This window comes from Amblyomma mixtum, chromosome 3, assembly GCF_055824585.1.
Source record: "Amblyomma mixtum isolate Tamu chromosome 3, ASM5582458v1, whole genome shotgun sequence".
Lineage (NCBI taxonomy): Eukaryota > Metazoa > Arthropoda > Arachnida > Ixodida > Ixodidae > Amblyomma > Amblyomma mixtum.
In genome coordinates this window covers 240,641,957-240,659,674 of record NC_143014.1, presented here as the reverse complement: position 1 = coordinate 240,659,674, position 17,718 = coordinate 240,641,957, and the positions used below count along the sequence as shown (strand labels likewise).

Below are 17,718 nucleotides of genomic sequence, written 5' to 3'. Positions count from 1 at the left end.
ACTGAATTTCCTTGCTGCTCTGACGCGTGTCGCGCACGGAAGTGTTAAGAGCGCCTTTCAGTTCTTGTCTGCGTGTATATACAACCGACGAAATAAGCTTTGTTTTGTAATTTAATCTCCTGAAAACTTTAGTGCTCACCTTTACGCTCGAAAGGAGAAGGCGAGACAGCCGCTGCCGTTGCTAAGTTGATATATAAAGCGCAGCGCGCACGTATAGACTGCGTATATACCAGGTGTTTTAGGGAAGCCCGCTACTAATTTTTTAAGAACAGGCCTTTCGAGATAAAACGTTGGCATTTGCGGCATTGTAATACCAGTGCTGGATGACGTCAAGAAAGCGGTGAATCACGTTATGCGTAACCTGATTAAGTAGCAGAAAATGGTTAACATATCAACTTTCACTGATATGCAACTGGTGGCAATTAGAGGTTGGCAGCTGGCCATTAGTGATAACTATATCATTTTATAAAATTTCGAAAACGCGGTTACCCTCGACGCTGTGGTTCAACAAATTTTGGCCGATTCTCGCGCAATTCGAAAGCCGCGCGCCCGCGTTTGGCGCACATCGATGCCCTCCAGCGAACAGCCCCTTCGGCAGGAGCAGGGAGGAGCGGTACTGTGAAGAGAGCAGCGGCGGGCAGAGCAGCGCGGGCGACTCAGAGAAGGTCACGTATCACGTGCACCGCGGAGCGACTCGATTTGGTGGACGTTGCTGTACGCATACTGCCGGCACGCGATTTTCTAACGGCTAGACAAATAGCCAAAATTTGTTGAACCACAGCACCGGGGGTTTTAGTGTTATCGAAATTCTAAAAACAGATATGGATTTCTAATGGTCAGCTGCAAATCTCTAATTGCAACCAATTGTCTACCTGCATCAGTTAAGAATTTAACTATTGGAATTTCGTTATCCAATTTACTAGTCAATATGCTTCACTTCTTTTATGACGTCCGCGAACATGGTGGTACTTCGCCAAAAACGCCATAATTTTACCTCGAAAAGCCTATTTTTAAAAATTAGTGCCGGGCTTCCCTGAAACACGTGTACGGGCATTATTTCTGGCGTAGGAAGAACGTTGCCTCCTGTCTAACGATTACTGCTTTACTCAGCACGTAGGTCACCTGTGGATATTGTTTCTTGTTCAATACCGCCCTTGTTCCAATATAGAGCTCGGACGCCCTTGTCGGATGATAGAGGTTGCTGGTTAAAAACACTGCGCCAGACACCGACCGATAAAAGCGCGGGTACCAGAGACCCCAGTCTGGCGTCTCGTGTCCGGTTCCCTCCGGGCGTGAATTTGCAAAAGGTTCCAAAAAGTCCGCTGCGCTCTTTGGACCAAGCGTCAGCTTTGAACACACATTCTACCAAGCTGGTTAAAATGCAAAGCTTGTGTACGTGCTGCGCCTGCTCCATTCGACGTCTACTCTTCACCGCGCATTTAGCAATCACGGTGCATTGCACAAACTTTTTTCGGGCCCAACTGGCCCAACTTCAAAGGTACCTATACAAATAGAGTTTTTGTAGCGTTTATTTTCAATTAAATTGGGGGTTTGTAATTTGCAATTGCTGTTTTTGTAGACGCGAAATTATTCTGCCTTCTATCGTCTGTATTTGTGCGTCCCCTGATTCTAAACATTCAGCTCTTTTTCTTAGAAATATTCATCCTTATTCGTTCACAGTTTAGAATGCTCCGTGAGCTGAAGTGGTCGTAAAAATATGGCTTATTATAGAATAAATTAGCAGTGATCTCCAGCGAACCAAAGTCTTTCCATGTGTCAGCATCTGGGGCATTTTTGTCTATTAGATGGTGATGCAAGAATTTATGAAGGTTTGTTATCCAATGTGTAAATTTCAAACTACACTCATTGCTTAACAACCCGTAGCAAGTCAATTCACGTACGACACTTAAAACTTAAAGTTGATAAACTGCGCCAAAAAGTACACTGATTTGTTTTGTTCCACTACCGTAGATATCACACAAAGACCAGAAAAGGCGTAGAAAAAACCAGCACATCTATTTTCGCCATTGGAGGATATAGTTTAGAGATGACCGACATAGCAGAAAGGAATTCTTTCCGATCTGTCCTGAACAGAGCCGGTGCGTCCCGCATGAGAGATCAAAGAGCCGAGTGTCGCCAAGCTGAAACTCAGGACAGAAGAGAAGCAAGTTCTCCTCCACTACGGCATCCCTGATAGCGTGAGTCGTTTTGGGACGTTAAAGGTACGCTAGAGAGTATTCTGAACTCAACTTTTTACCGCGCGAACTCGATCTGCACGTTCCGAGCATCCTTTGAAACTTCGAATTATTGTCTTGTGCGGAGTCAACTAACGCGTGGAGTGCCTTTCAGGCAGTCGCGTGGCGGCTTCGCTTTCGCTTATATTTTGTTTCTTTTAGGTTTCCATGAATAAATAGGCCTATTCAGAGATAAAACAGTTGCAAATTAGGCGCATGGAAATAAAAATATGCGTTGGACTCTTTGCTTTCGCTGATCGCTACGTATCACTCCGCCGATGGCAGAGCGGCAAGCCACGAAGGAACTGGCTGAAAAGTTGGTTGACTCCTCGTACCGTCAACGGCGAGTTCAAAAAAAGGTGGGAGCCGGGCCGTTTAATCCGATTTAAATGAGTGAAATCGGCCGCACAGGACAATAATTCGGAGCTTCTAAGAATGCTCGGAACGTGTAGATCGGGTTCCTGCGGTAAAAAGACGAGCTCAGATTTCCCTTTAGTGCACCTTTAAAGCCCCGTAAACCAAACCAGAAGCAAGTTCTAGGGGTGTGCGAATCGTACATGCAACGTGCTATGCACTTTACTGATGACCACGAAACAAATGACACACAAAGCACGGACTGACAACTGGTTATTTGTGTTGAAGGTTTTCTTTTTTTTTTTGTGCAGAAAAAACATGTGTTACGCTGTTAGAACCAGAATGTGAATTGTGAAAACTGAGAATGCTAAAAGGCAAAAGGGGTGAAAGGAAGACGATAAAAAAGCCAACCCAAAGAAGCCAAACACTGACGACGGAAAACATCCAGCATAGGATGTGTCCCACGCCTTAAAATATCACCGCGACAGCGTCAGCAGTTCCAGTTTGTTATCTGACAATGACAGTGAAATGTTGCTTACACATTTCTCGGGACCAGGAGATCTAATCAATGATTTATCTTTCTCTTTCCGTTTTTTTTTTTGGCATGAACTCTGATTGAGGTTCTATCAAACAGAGGCCTATAATCTTTGCAAGGGTTGCAATGCGTTGCCAGCTTGCCTGGGCGATCAATTAGACCGCACTTGTTTTCATGCTCCCACAACCTTTTGCTCACACATCTACATGTTTGACCAACATCGCCCATTCCGCATGCCAGTGGGATGAAGTGTACAACTTCGTTGCCACACTCGACGAAGTGCTTCTGGTGCTTGATGGTACTGGTGGGAGCTCTGACGGCTCCACCTTCACTGTTAACGTAAGCAAACAAACGTAAAAATTTTTGATGCTGTGAAGACGACTGGTACATCGTGTCTACCTGCGATTTTCTTTAGGCCGTGGGAAACACCATATATATAGGGGAGGACGACGGGCCGCACCTTTTTCTTGATTTCGCCTTCGTGCTATTTGTTTCGTGGTCGCCAATAGAGTATATAGCGCATTGCATGTATGGTGTACAGCCAACAAGGCCCAGCCTTCGCATGTTTTGCAGTGTGCGAATATTCGAAAATTTTGAACTGCGAATCGAATACCTTCCTGTTCAATTCGTTGAACGAATCAAATAGTGCATATACAAAATTATTCGAAATAAATCGAATATTTTCTGAAGTTATCGAATGTTTTTCGAATAATTGGCACCAAGTTCGAATGGGCACACTGTATTTTTTTCGACGATTTCTCCGAAAAGAGGACGCACACTGACGCCGCGTACCGTGCTCCGCGATCGGTGTGCGCGGGATGCAGGGTTCAATGCCGCGACGTGGTCCGTTTGGGTAGCGACGTTCATAATGCTCAAACATGGATGGCTTCCCAGAGTGGACGACGTGGCAAGGCTTAGGCATGGTCAGCAAACCCTGCCTTGATGCCCGATCGCGGAGACTCATGGCTCATACGTAGCTCTCGCCCGTCTCTTATACTGAGATGCGGCTCTAGTTTATTATGCTTCGCCATCAGTAGCAAACAGCAACTTTTTTATACCTGTACACTGACGGTCAAGCGTTATACTGACTTCAATTTTGCCCCCCCCCCCCCCCCCACCCACCCTTCCAATATTTAGCCCTAATAGCCATAGCTATAGGAAGTGCAACATGGAAAACGCAGTCGTGACAGCGCTGTCGTGAAATTGTGCACGTACGGAAGAGCCCGGCGCCCTCGGTAGTTCAGGGTTCGATCCCCAGTGCCGCCAAGTGCCCACGGGTGATGCAGTGGGTTCAAGCTTTCCCCTGGTCTGGTGCTCGGCTTATTTAGGGTTAAATGCTTGGGAAATGGGTCTTTGAGCCCACCTTGAGTAGAAGAAAGTACATACGCTGTGCCATGGCGCTCTTTGGCCACAGATGCCCTCCCTATTGAAAAAGTCCCACATGTGGCCCATATTAACTCATATGTGTCCCATATGAATTCATATGTGTCCCATATGAACTCATATGTAACACATATGAGGCCATATGGGACGCACATGAAGAAACACTTCACTTCTTATAAGACATAGGGCAGCACGTGTAGTTGATATGGGAGGTGATGGTAGGCCATAAGGAATATAAAATATGAGTCCTGGTAAGGTTAAGAGTACTTGAACCGCCTACTGGGTCCGTTGTCTCATTGAGATGGAAATCTGCACGACCTAGAACAACGGTGTAACCTGTCACCATTGCGCGTGTCCCAGCCTGTGGTTCATTCTGTGGTTTCATGCGTATTTGCGTACTTCTGAAGGCTTAGTCGGAAGTGTATTCTCGACGCTGCTCCTCCGCTGGCCGCATGTGAAGCTAAATGACGCATTATGCCAGGAATTTATAAGCCAGATAGCTGAGCGTAGCAATTATTACGTGCATTCTGAGGGGACAACATGAAAGCTAGCACTGGGAAATTATGACATCCTCAGATGGTTCTACCGCAACCGATACTTCATAGGATGCAGGGCACTGGTGACACCTGCTGATAGCCCGCAAAATATTCAGCTCTGATAAGCCGCGCATCGATGAGGTTATTTGTTTAACGGAAGACATCAGTTCAGTGCTAGGAGCTCGAATTAATCGTTCTAAGAGTTGCGGTGTCTGGTTTGGTATGCGGGGAACGACATCTGCCTAAACCGCATGATGGATTGACATCAGTGTGCTACTTTCGGAGAGGACCACGTGGCGGCGCTACCGCCGCTGTTAAGAGCAATAAATACTGCTCGCGCGGCCATAGACGCACAGGGGCCGCTTCCTCGTCTGATCCAGTAAGGTGGCGTTACGGAGGACTGTTCCTGTGGTCAGCGTAAGGAAAACCATGCTTGTTTCAAAATTTCATGACAAGCTTGCCCTTGTTTGGCGATGGGTGAAACCTGGTGTGTGTGAGTCTTTTTTCTCGAGGGTGTAAATGAATAAATGAGAAACAATGAAGAAACAATGAAGAAGTCAGATAATCAAGACTCAGCGATTGTCAATTTCTATGCTTCTTCTCACAGAACAAGCTTGAACAGTTTCACAGTCATTGCCGCTTGGGTTTTTAGGGACAAAGGTGCGCCCTTCGCGTTTTTGTATGCTCATAAATTTATTAACGATATGCTGCATTACATGAGCGCTGATTTCTGAACGTGTGAACAGGTGGAAAGCGAGACGAGGTCGCTTTCTTCCATGCGCTGTCTTCTAGGAGCAATTAACCCCGCCTTGTGTCCTTAGTTTGTTCGTATGCAGTGAATGGAAGACACTTAACGAATGCAAAGTCGCTATTATGCCGTTATTTTTCGGTCAGTTATATTCTATTCTTGTAATCCGCCCATCTTTCTGACTGATTCCAGTGACAGCGAATGCTCTGTGCAATCGAAGTGCAAAGATAATCGGAATTATGCAGAATGCGAATGATATATCACACCCCTCCGTCGATGAGAAAGCACCATGTCACCAAACTTGCACGTCATAATAAGGCCTGGAGTGCAGCGACAGTATAGCACAAAACTCTTCAAGCTTGAAGTATGCCCATTAGCCGTGTGCTCGGCGATCTTTTCTTTTTGTTTTTCAATATATAGCCCCTCGTATTTACACAAGTCCTTCTAGTCAAGTAAGATTATCTTTTTATTAGATATGCAGACTATAGGCGCCTGATTAGAACTGTGCTGTCATGGTCGTGAGATAGTTTCACTGCAGCTGGGATCCTCCTGCTCGTATGCTGTATAGATCTCTGTATTGCTGGCTCCAAAAAAATCACGTACTGGCTCTCAGCGGTTCCTCTATCTCTTTAGCATGCATACATCCTTGTAATAGCGCTCCCAAGATATATATTTTACAACACAACTCTGAAAACAACGTCTGAATGTGCCGACGAATTAGGCAACGGAGCAAACAACGCGGTTCCGGACGCCGATACTTCTCAGACTAGTTCGCTTCGCCGCCGCAGCATGACGTCGATTTCGTGCACATCGCCAATTCCTATTGCTCTCAAAGCGTGCGCTGGACAATACTAATTTTTTGAAGGCCTGCTGGCACATGTGGGGTGAACGTGTGTCGGCGCGTCGGCTACGGCGAAGGAAACTGGAAGAAGCGACATTTACAAACAACACATTGAAATCTTAGCAGGAGCAAAGAAAACAAGGCAAGGCACATAGAAGAAGCGAAATTAATTTAGAAAGTTCGAAAGAAAGAAAAGCTATAAGGACGAGGGAAACAGAGAATGTAAACTTAAAGAATTATGGGGCTATACACAAGTTATACACAAGAGGCTCAAGTTTGCAGCTTTAGATATAATCAAGAAAACAAAGGCTGATGTACAGCCTCCACATACAGGCTCGAGACAACGGCTTCGGAGCGGGCGGTAGTCGTCCGGGCGCTGGCTCGTTGGCGGCGGATATGGGCCGAGGAGCCGCGCGTCCCGACGCAGAACTTGGGCCCTATCGCGCACGCAAGCCACCACCCGAACGTCTTCCGCCTCCGGCTTCTCACAGATTGCGCCTCTCCATATCCGCGCTGCGCCTACCAGGCCCAAACCTTGAATTGACAAGGCCGGTCCACTAGCTCCTATACATGCACGCTACGTTACGCTAGCTGCCCGGCGTTCTGGCAGATGCCCCCGAGAGCGTGCCTGGCAGTCCCCAACTGGCCTGACGAGTTTCCCGCTCGCTGTCACCTTGTAGTCAGGTTGGGCGCTGCTACGCCCTGCGTTGACATTTCGTTTTCTGTGCTTTTCGTTTTCGTGGAGCCGCAGGTTCTACTGTCCTATTTTTCCTGTGTGCTCACGTAAGAGCGAAGTACAAGTGATATAACCATTGTGCGACACTTGGATGCGGCGCTGAGTGCTAACACTTCACTCGTTACAACGTGCGCTTCAATGATGTGTTCTTCAGTTGCTGGTGGCGACGGCCAGAAACTGCTTATAGTCACGTTTCCCGAAATGAAAGATGAAAGAAATGAAAGGGCTAACAAAGACTAAGGGACCTATCCGCACCGCTCTCCTTCCTCCTTTCTCTCAAAAATTCCCTTCCCCATGCAGAGTAGCACGCCAGCGATTTTTAAAAGTCGACTAAATTCTCTGTTTTTTCATTAAAGGGTTTCTCTCTCACAAAATGAAGCTCGCAAGCGGTTTTGAATTAAAGCTTTTTCAGGGGAGCATTTTGCATTCAGTACATATTTCAGAGTGAGTAACTGAACTTTAAGCCCTTACGTGCTGCATTTTAAAACTGACTTGGTCGTTTGGCAAATTTGGAAAAAGGCTAAGAATTAAGAGTGAGGAGACGACTGGTAGCATTATTGAGGCTCTAGCAGGACAGTGCAAGAACATTTCCTAAAAATGTTCAGCAAACTGTAAAAACGAATAAAAGCAGATGCTGTACGAAATAACTCTGCCTGTCTCGGCAGTAATTTCTCGGTTTTTCTTGTCGCACAGCTTTCGAACTGCATTTTCAGTAAAGCTATCGACCTCATAGCGAAGTTGTCTGACTTCGACGCAGCCTTCGTAGGACGGTCCATAGCAGCCGACGGCGGCAGCGTACACCGATAGTAATATATGCCGATCGTTTTTTTAGCTGTCCCCATCACTTTCCAACGAACCATGCACAGCGGGAATCTATTCATTTCATTGTTCTGCATGAACTCATTTTTTGCATTGCTTTATGCATCTTGATATCCATCCGTGTTCCCAAATGACAGAAGGGAATAGGTCTCTTAAGAACGAAACATACTTCATAACAGACAGCCTCCTGCTTGGCAATATATATATAAGAAAAAGTCACCAGAAGCTGCAAAACATAACTACAAAAACCTAAGTCCTGTTAAGTTTTTCAATTTCTGGTGACTTTATCTTATATTGATCAATCAGCTGCCAAGAAATCACTTTATATACATAAAACATCAAGTCACCAGAAAATGAAAATTATAACACGATTTAATTCACGACGTTTCGGCTGGAGGACCAGCCTTTTTCGAGTCTGCTACAGTGTTCGGTACAGCAGCGCGAGGTACATGAATACCGTAAAGCACTAATGCAAACAATGAGCAGGGGGAGGATGAAAAGAGACAAGAAAGCTTTCTGGTCTTTTTTCATCCTCCCCCTCCCCTCCATATAGTTTGCATTGGTGCTTTACACTATTCATGTGCCTCGCGCGCGATTTAAAAGCTGCTGTTTCGAATACTGTTGTACACTCGAAAAAGGCAGGTACTTCAGCAGAAACGTCGGGAATTAAATACTGTTATGTTTTTCGATTTCTGGTGACTTTAATCTTATATTGGTCAATCAGCTACGAAGAAATTACTTCTGATATATATATATATATATATATATATATATATATATATATATATATATATATATATATAACTGATAAACATAGGTTCGCTATTCATTAGCTCGTGTTTAGTTGGGCATATGCTTCCGCAATAAATGCTACCCTTCATTATTCGCTTATTAGCTCTTTGCTTTGTGGGCCAAAGGGCCAAAGGGCACACATCGTATAGCATGCAACTGCCAAGTTTTGGTTATTACTACTCATGTGAAAGCATTCGCTTCGATGCGTATTATTTGCAAAGACTGCAGTCACCATATATATATATATATATATATATATATATATATATATATATATATATATATATATATGGCTGCAATCTTTCTTTCCAAATAATATCGAAGCGCGTGGAGTGCTTTCACATGAGTAGTAATAACCAAAACTTGGCAGTTGCATGCTATACGATGTGTGTGTGCCCTTAGGCCCACAAAGCAAAGAACGAATAAGCGAGTAATAAAGGGTAGTAGTTATTGCAGAAGTATACGCCGAACTAAACACGAGCCAATGAATAGCCAAACTATGCTTATCAGCTGATTATTTCAGACAATACTGCTCTGATAGCGACAAAATGCGCCGGAAACTGTCGGAAAGCTGGCGCGGGCGCCAGCAGAGAACGGGCAACTGCCGTGACGTCCCGGAGCCAGCGGATAGATTTTGCCACAGCACGGCTCCCTTTTGTTCCGACGGGGCTGCCTATCGGCATTCAAGGTTTACACAACCAATGATTTCATGCATGCGGACCGTCTTTGGAGCCTAGCCACCGCGTGTGCATCCGGTTTACACATTCAACCCCTTCCCGTGGGCACAGTCAACGCCAGCGCTATGACACGCGCACGAGTACCCGCACAGGATCTAGCTGGCACTGCCAGTACACGTGCACCGAGTCGCGCTCGCGATTCTCGATGTCCCCAAGATGTCAACACGAGAAAATCTAAACATCCTATTCACTCATTGTGAGCCATATTGCAAGCGGCCGCATGTTACGATTGCATTGTTACGCAGTGCAATCACAACAAGCATGCGCGAATATAGATGAAACCGAAAAGGAATATGCAAAAAGAACACTGCTTACAAAGGAATTGAAATAACACACCGATAACACAATGAAAGCAAACCACCTCAAGGGCTTATATATATATATATATATATATATAAGTAAACAAGGGAAGGGGAATGAGGGGCTCGTTAAAATATGAGAGAAGCAACAGCCACAGAAACCAAGGGACACAGGGGATATTTAATTAATTTATTTATTTTGTGCTGTTGTTCGATTTAGAATATTACTGAATATGTTATCGCTTAAAGCTAATTCATTAGAAAAGCGGAAGAAAAAACAACCTCATGCTGCCGGTGGGATCCGAACCGGTGGGATCCGGACCATAAATACCTCCGAAAGCAGATTTGACAGCCGTCGCCGTAGCTCAGCGGTAGAGCACCGGAGGCGTAATTCGGAGGTCGTGGGTTCGGATGCCACCGGCACTTATATATATATATATATATATATATTACCATTTCCTTCTCCCCGCTTGTTTTTCTGGTTGTTCAGCCGCGGCCCTTGTGAGACTTGTCGTGCTGTCTATTTACGGTCGCCTGCCCTCATTCTCAAGTTTGTTTCGAGGGCGGAGATTATACCTCCTCGCTTGTTCTGTGTGCTTATATTGACGAAACGGATTCATTGTAAGCCTGCCCTGACGAAGGGGATACCATTCCCGAAACTGTTGGCAAAATAAACGTTAAAAGAACAGTCGCGTATGTCGTAATAAACTAGTAAACTGGGTCATTGGAACACCTACTGAATATATATATATATATATATATATATATATATATATATATATATATATATATATATATATATATATATAATTAAGCAAACAAGGGAAGGGGAATGAGGGGCTCGTTATAAATATGACAGAAGCCAACAGCCACAGAAACCAAGGGGCACAGGGGATTTTTTTAAACTAATTTATTTATTTTGAGTGTTGATCAATTTAGAATATTACTGAATATGTTATCGCTTAAAGCTAATTGATTAGAAAAGCAGAAGAAAAAACAACCATGTGCCGCCGGTGGGATCCGAACCCACGACTTCTGAATTACGCGTCCGGTGCTCTATCTCTGAGCTACGGCGACGGCTGTCAAACCTTCTGCTTTCGGGGGTATTTATGTTTACAAGTAACCTAACCTTGAGAGTGTTCATCAGCGCCACCCACGTTCATAAGCGGCGGACGTAGAACGTCCTGAGTAACCGCAGGTGTGACGTAGAACGTCATCGAACGGAGAGGGTGGAAGCTGCGTGAGAACCCTCTTATGCTTCCTATGGCATCAAGGCTGCCAGAACCGAGGCCCTCGCTAAGCAATTAAGCAAACAAGGGAAGGGGAATGAGGGGCTCGTTATAAATATGACAGAAGCCAACAGCCACAGAAACCAAGGGGCACAGGGGATTTTTTTTTAAACTAATTTATTTATTTTGAGTGTTGATGAATTTAGAATATTACTGAATATGTTATCGCTTAAAGCTAATTGATTAGAAAAGCAGAAGAAAAAACAACCATGTGCCGCCGGTGGGATCCGAACCCACGACCTCCGAATTACGCGTCCGGTGCTCTACCTCTGAGCTACGGCGACGGCTGTCAAACCTACTGCTTTCGGGGGTATTTATGTTTACAAGTAACCTAACCTTGAGAGTGTTCATCAGCGCCACCCACGTTCATAAGCGGCGGACGTAGAACGTCCTGAGTAACCGCAGGTGTGACGTAGAACGTCATCGAACGGAGAGGGTGGAAGCTGCGTGAGAACCCTCTTATGCTTCCTATGGCATCAAGGCTGCCAGAACCGAGGCCCTCGCTAAGCAATTAAGCAAACAAGGGAAGGGGAATGAGGGGCTCGTTATAAATATGACAGAAGCCAACAGCCACAGAAACCAAGGGGCACAGGGGATTTATTTTCACTAATTTATTTATTTTGAGTGTTGATCAATTTAGAATATTACTGAATATGTTATCGCTTAAAGCTAATTGATTAGAAAAGCAGAAGAAAAAACAACCATGTGCCGCCGGTGGGATCCGAACCCACGACCTCCGAATTACGCGTCCGGTGCTCTACCTCTGAGCTACGGCGACGGCTGTCAAACCTTCTGCTTTCGGGGGTATTTATGTTTACAAGTAACCTAACCTTGAGAGTGTTCATCAGCGCCACCCACGTTCATAAGCGGCGGACGTAGAACGCCCTGAGTAACCGCAGGTGTGACGTAGAACGTCATCGAACGGAGAGGGTGGAAGCTGCGTGAGAACCCTCTTATGCTTCCTATGGCATCAAGGCTGCCAGAACCGATGCCCTCGCTAAGCAATTAAGCAAACAAGGGAAGGGGAATGAGGGGCTCGTTATAAATATGACAGAAGCCAACAGCCACAGAAACCAAGGGGCACAGGGTTTTTTTTTTAACTAATTTATTTATTTTGAGTGTTGATCAATTTAGAATATTACTGAATATGTTATCGCTTAAAGCTAATTGATTAGAAAAGCAGAAGAAAAAACAACCATGTGCCGCCGATGGGATCCGAACCCGCGACCTCCGAATTACGCGTCCGGTGCTCTACCTCTGAGCTACGGCGACGGCTGTCAAACCTTCTGCTTTCGGGGGTATTTATGTTTACAAGTAACCTAACCTTGAGAGTGTTCATCAGCGCCACCCACGTTCATAAGCGGCGGACGTAGAACGTCCTGAGTAACCGCAGGTGTGACGTAGAACGTCATCGAACGGAGAGGGTGGAAGCTGCGTGAGAACCCTCTTATGCTTCCTATGGCATCAAGGCTGCCAGAACCGAGGCCCTCGCTAAGCAATTAAGCAAACAAGGGAAGGGGAATGAGGGGCTCGTTATAAATATGACAGAAGCCAACAGCCACAGAAACCAAGGGGCACAGGGGATTTTTTTTAAAACTAATTTATTTATTTTGAGTGTTGATGAATTTAGAATATTACTGAATATGTTATCGCTTAAAGCTAATTGATTAGAAAAGCAGAAGAAAAAACAACCATGTGCCGCCGATGGGATCCGAACCCGTGACCTCCGAATTACGCGTCCGGTGCTCTACCTCTGAGCTACGGCGACGGCTGTCAAACCTTCTGCTTTCGGGGGTATTTATGTTTACAAGTAACCTAACCTTGAGAGTGTTCATCAGCGCCACCCACGGTTCTGGCAGCCTTGATGCCATAGGAAGCATAAGAGGGTTCTCACGCAGCTTCCACCCTCTCCGTTCGATGACGTTCTACGTCACACCTGCGGTTACTCAGGACGTTCTACGTCCGCCGCTTACGAACGTGGGTGGCGCTGATGAACACTCTCAAGGTTAGGTTACTTGTAAACATAAATACCCCCGAAAGCAGAAGGTTTGACAGCCGTCGCCGTAGCTCAGAGGTAGAGCACCGGACGCGTAATTCGGAGGTCGTGGGTTCGGATCCCACCGGCGGCACATGGTTGTTTTTTCTTCTGCTTTTCTAATCAATTAGCTTTAAGCGATAACATATTCAGTAATATTCTAAATTGATCAACACTCAAAATAAATAAATTAGTGAAAAAAAATCCCCTGTGCCCCTTGGTTTCTGTGGCTGTTGGCTTCTGTCATATTTATAACGAGCCCCTCATTCCCCTTCCCTTGTTTGCTTAATTGCTTAGCGAGGGCCTCGGTTCTGGCAGCCTTGATGCCATAGGAAGCATAAGAGGGTTCTCACGCAGCTTCCACCCTCTCCGTTCGATGACGTTCTACGTCACACCTGCGGTTACTCAGGGCGTTCTACGTCCGCCGCTTATGAACGTGGGTGGCGCTGATGAACACTCTCAAGGTTAGGTTACTTGTAAACATAAATACCCCCGAAAGCAGAAGGTTTGACAGCCGTCGCCGTAGCTCAGAGGTAGAGCACCTGACGCGTAATTCGGAGGTCGTGGGTTCGGATCCCATCGGCGGCACATGGTTGTTTTTTCTTCTGCTTTTCTAATCAATTAGCTTTAAGCGATAACATATTCAGTAATATTCTAAATTCATCAACACTCAAAATAAATAAATTAGTTTTAAAAAAAATCCCCTGTGCCCCTTGGTTTCTGTGGCTGTTGGCTTCTGTCATATTTATAACGAGCCCCTCATTCCCCTTCCCTTGTTTGCTTAATTGCTTAGCGAGGGCCTCGGTTCTGGCAGCCTTGATGCCATAGGAAGCATAAGAGGGTTCTCACGCAGCTTCCACCCTCTCCGTTCGATGACGTTCTACGTCACACCTGCGGTTACTCAGGACGTTCTACGTCCGCCGCTTATGAACGTGGGTGGCGCTGATGAACACTCTCAAGGTTAGGTTACTTGTAAACATAAATACCCCCGAAAGCAGTAGGTTTGACAGCCGTCGCCGTAGCTCAGAGGTAGAGCACCGGACGCGTAATTCGGAGGTCGTGGGTTCGGATCCCACCGGCGGCACATGGTTGTTTTTTCTTCTGCTTTTCTAATCAATTAGCTTTAAGCGATAACATATTCAGTAATATTCTAAATTGATCAACACTCAAAATAAATAAATTAGTTAAAAAAAAATCCCCTGTGCCCCTTGGTTTCTGTGGCTGTTGGCTTCTGTCATATTTATAACGAGCCCCTCATTCCCCTTCCCTTGTTTGCTTAATTGCTTAGCGAGGGCCTCGGTTCTGGCAGCCTTGATGCCATAGGAAGCATAAGAGGGTTCTCACGCAGCTTCCACCCTCTCCGTTCGATGACGTTCTACGTCACACCTGCGGTTACTCAGGACGTTCTACGTCCGCCGCTTATGAACGTGGGTGGCGCTGATGAACACTCTCAAGGTTAGGTTACTTGTAAACATAAATACCCCCGAAAGCAGAAGGTTTGACAGCCGTCGCCGTAGCTCAGAGGTAGAGCACCGGACGCGTAATTCGGAGGTCGTGGGTTCGGATCCCACCGGCGGCACATGGTTGTTTTTTCTTCTGCTTTTCTAATCAATTAGCTTTAAGCGATAACATATTCAGTAATATTCTAAATTGATCAACACTCAAAATAAATAAATTAGTAAAAAAAATCCCCTGTGCCCCTTGGTTTCTGTGGCTGTTGGCTTCTGTCATATTTATAACGAGCCCCTCATTCCCCTTCCCTTGTTTGCTTAATTGCTTAGCGAGGGCCTCGGTTCTGGCAGCCTTGATGCCATAGGAAGCATAAGAGGGTTCTCACGCAGCTTCCACCCTCTCCGTTCGATGACGTTCTACGTCACACCTGCGGTTACTCAGGACGTTCTACGTCCGCCGCTTATGAACGTGGGTGGCGCTGATTAACACTCTCAAGGTTAGGTTACTTGTAAACATAAATACCCCCGAAAGCAGAAGGTTTGACAGCCGTCGCCGTAGCTCAGAGGTAGAGCACCGGACGCGTAATTCGGAGGTCGTGGGTTCGGATCCCACCGGCGGCACATGGTTGTTTTTCTTCTGCTTTTCTAACCAATTAGCTTTAAGCGATAACATATTCAGTAATATTCTAAATTGATCAACACTCAAAATAAATAAATTAGTTAAAAAAAAATCCCCTGTGCCCCTTGGTTTCTGTGGCTGTTGGCTTCTGTCATATATATATATATATATATATATATATATATATATATATATATATATATATATATATATATATATATATATTCAAATTATTTGTATTGCCGCCGCGGTGGCTCAGTGGTTATGGTGCTCGGCTGCTGACACGAAAGACGCGAGTTCGATCCCGGCCGCGGCGGTTGAATTTCTTTGAAGAAATTCTAGAGGCCCGTGTACTGTGCGATGTCAGTGCACGTTAAAGAACCCCAGGTGGTCGAAATTTCTGGAGCCTTCCACTACGGCGTCTCTCATAGCCTTAGTCGCTTTTGGCCGTTAAACCCCAAAAACCAAAACCATCAAATTATTTATTGAAAAAGCACTGCAGGTAGTTAATGTGGCACTCAAGTAGGCTACAAGTCAAGAAACATGATCACAAAGAGTTTTTCTTTAAGAATGCAAAATAAACAAATAAAAACAAAAGACCAAGAATAGCGATTGTGGATGCGTCGTGTAACAAAGTAATTTTGTCGCTGGAAGGACTAGGGTTCTAGAATGAAATAGCGAAGACTGTGTTCTCATGACGATTTTGGAGGGCAATTCATTCCATTCTTTTATTGATAAGGCTGAAGGCGAATTCCAGTTTTCCGTCTGGGCGAAGATAAGGTTAACTTTGTAGGCATGATCGATGCAATGTGAGGCGTGAGGTGATGGCAAAATATGTGACCGAGCAAATGATACTTTGCGTGTGGAAAATGTGGGCGTATTAATTGAGTGTGGGGAAAAAAATTGACAGTGGCTTAGCTCCGGTTAAACCTGCTTTGTTTGACGTCGTGGCTGTCGCAGTTCGCGCACAATGCACTGGGAGCACCACGATAACGGTGTAGGCAAGCGCATTATATAGCCCTCTTTCCGCATGCGTAGTAACTGTGGTAAACACGCGGCTGCAAGTCGCGTCATACGAGGAAGCCGAGCGCGCGCCGATGCACACTCGGTAAACACGCGTAGAGCGCGCGAACGACGGCGAAGGTCAACCGGCGGAGCCGCCGCCGAGCGCGGCTCCGCCGACCACCTGCGCCTCTCCAGTGACGTCACGCGGCGATCTGGCGCATGCGCAGCTGTGGCTAAAATTGACCCCGGCGCATGCCAGACCCGGTGTTTACTAGCCTAGTGAAGCTTTTCACTTAAAAAAAAACCTAGCGAATTTTTAGCGTACAGTGAGTTACGGCATGTTGAGCTTTGCCTTCAAAGATTTTCATCTTTGAAGGAAGACAAGATGAATCGAGCAGCTTTATTCTGGACTGCTTCAAGTAGATCGGTTAGGGTGATTTGGTAGGGATTCCAAATGACTGATGCGTATTCCAGGGAAGGACGCACGTGGAGATGGAATGCTTCAAGCCTGGTCCCCCTGTCGACCATATGTAAGCATCGCTTCAGAAAGCCAAGTTTCTTTTGCGCTCTAGACGTAATATATTTTTTGGGCTCAGTCCATTCTAAATTGGAATTCAAGAAGACACCGAGTTATTTAACTGATGAAACCGAGTCTACGAGACCAGTAGGATTATGTTACAGGACTAGTATTCATTTTCAATTATAGGATACAACTACTTTGACTGTATGAATAAACTGTGGAAAAGATTACAGGTGGGATGAGGACACTCTGGGGATGTAGTATACAGAGTGTTTTCATTTAGTAAGACCAAGCATAAAAAAACAAAACAAGACAGTTCACAAAATGGAAACCCCAACTAGTGCAGATTTGATGGCAGTCGTCTTGGGTTAATGCTGATATATACGGAATTGGTCATTCTGTATTTATGCCACTCCTGGCGTATTGGCGCAGCGGTTAAGCGATGCGCCACTGCCCCGGCACGTGCTGCCACCGGTGGGGCTTGCGAGACCCAGGTTGCCCTTCCTGAGCAACCTGTCGCGACCAATCATTATCTGCCACCTGCCACAGTGGGCAGTTCGCTCACACTCCGGTGGGCAGGTTGCGATGATGTCACAAGGTCACGTGGCCTAGGTGGCCCACCTAGGTTGCTTCTCCGGGGGAAAAACGCTGCGGGGATTTCTGCTCAACGGGACCCTAACAGTGTTGCCTTAATATGCCCATTTGAGTTGGTTCTTTCTGGGTAACTTTAACATGGTTAGTTTTTTTTTGAACTCGATACAAAGCTTGGGACATTTAAATATCGT

General features: G+C 45.7%; 1 protein-coding gene and 1 long non-coding RNA gene across 3 annotated transcripts in view; one reads left to right on the top strand and one right to left on the bottom strand.

The window, feature by feature from the left end:
• Positions 1-7,084, bottom strand: part of LOC149354150 (uncharacterized) — a 110,420-nt gene extending 103,336 nt beyond the window's left edge. Inside the window, exon 1 of one of the 2 annotated variants that reach the window (XM_089583089.1) lies at positions 6,963-7,084. The gene's annotated coding sequence lies outside the window, so the exon portion shown is untranslated. The remainder of the gene's footprint in view (positions 1-6,962) is intronic. The other variant, XM_089583088.1, reaches the window with a different exon arrangement.
• LOC149354149 (uncharacterized) overlaps positions 1-17,718 on the top strand; it is a 29,501-nt gene that overhangs the window by 10,153 nt on the left and 1,630 nt on the right. The window contains exon 2 of the long non-coding RNA XR_016291194.1: positions 16,888-16,943. This is a non-coding gene — a long non-coding RNA (uncharacterized LOC149354149). The remainder of the gene's footprint in view (positions 1-16,887; positions 16,944-17,718) is intronic.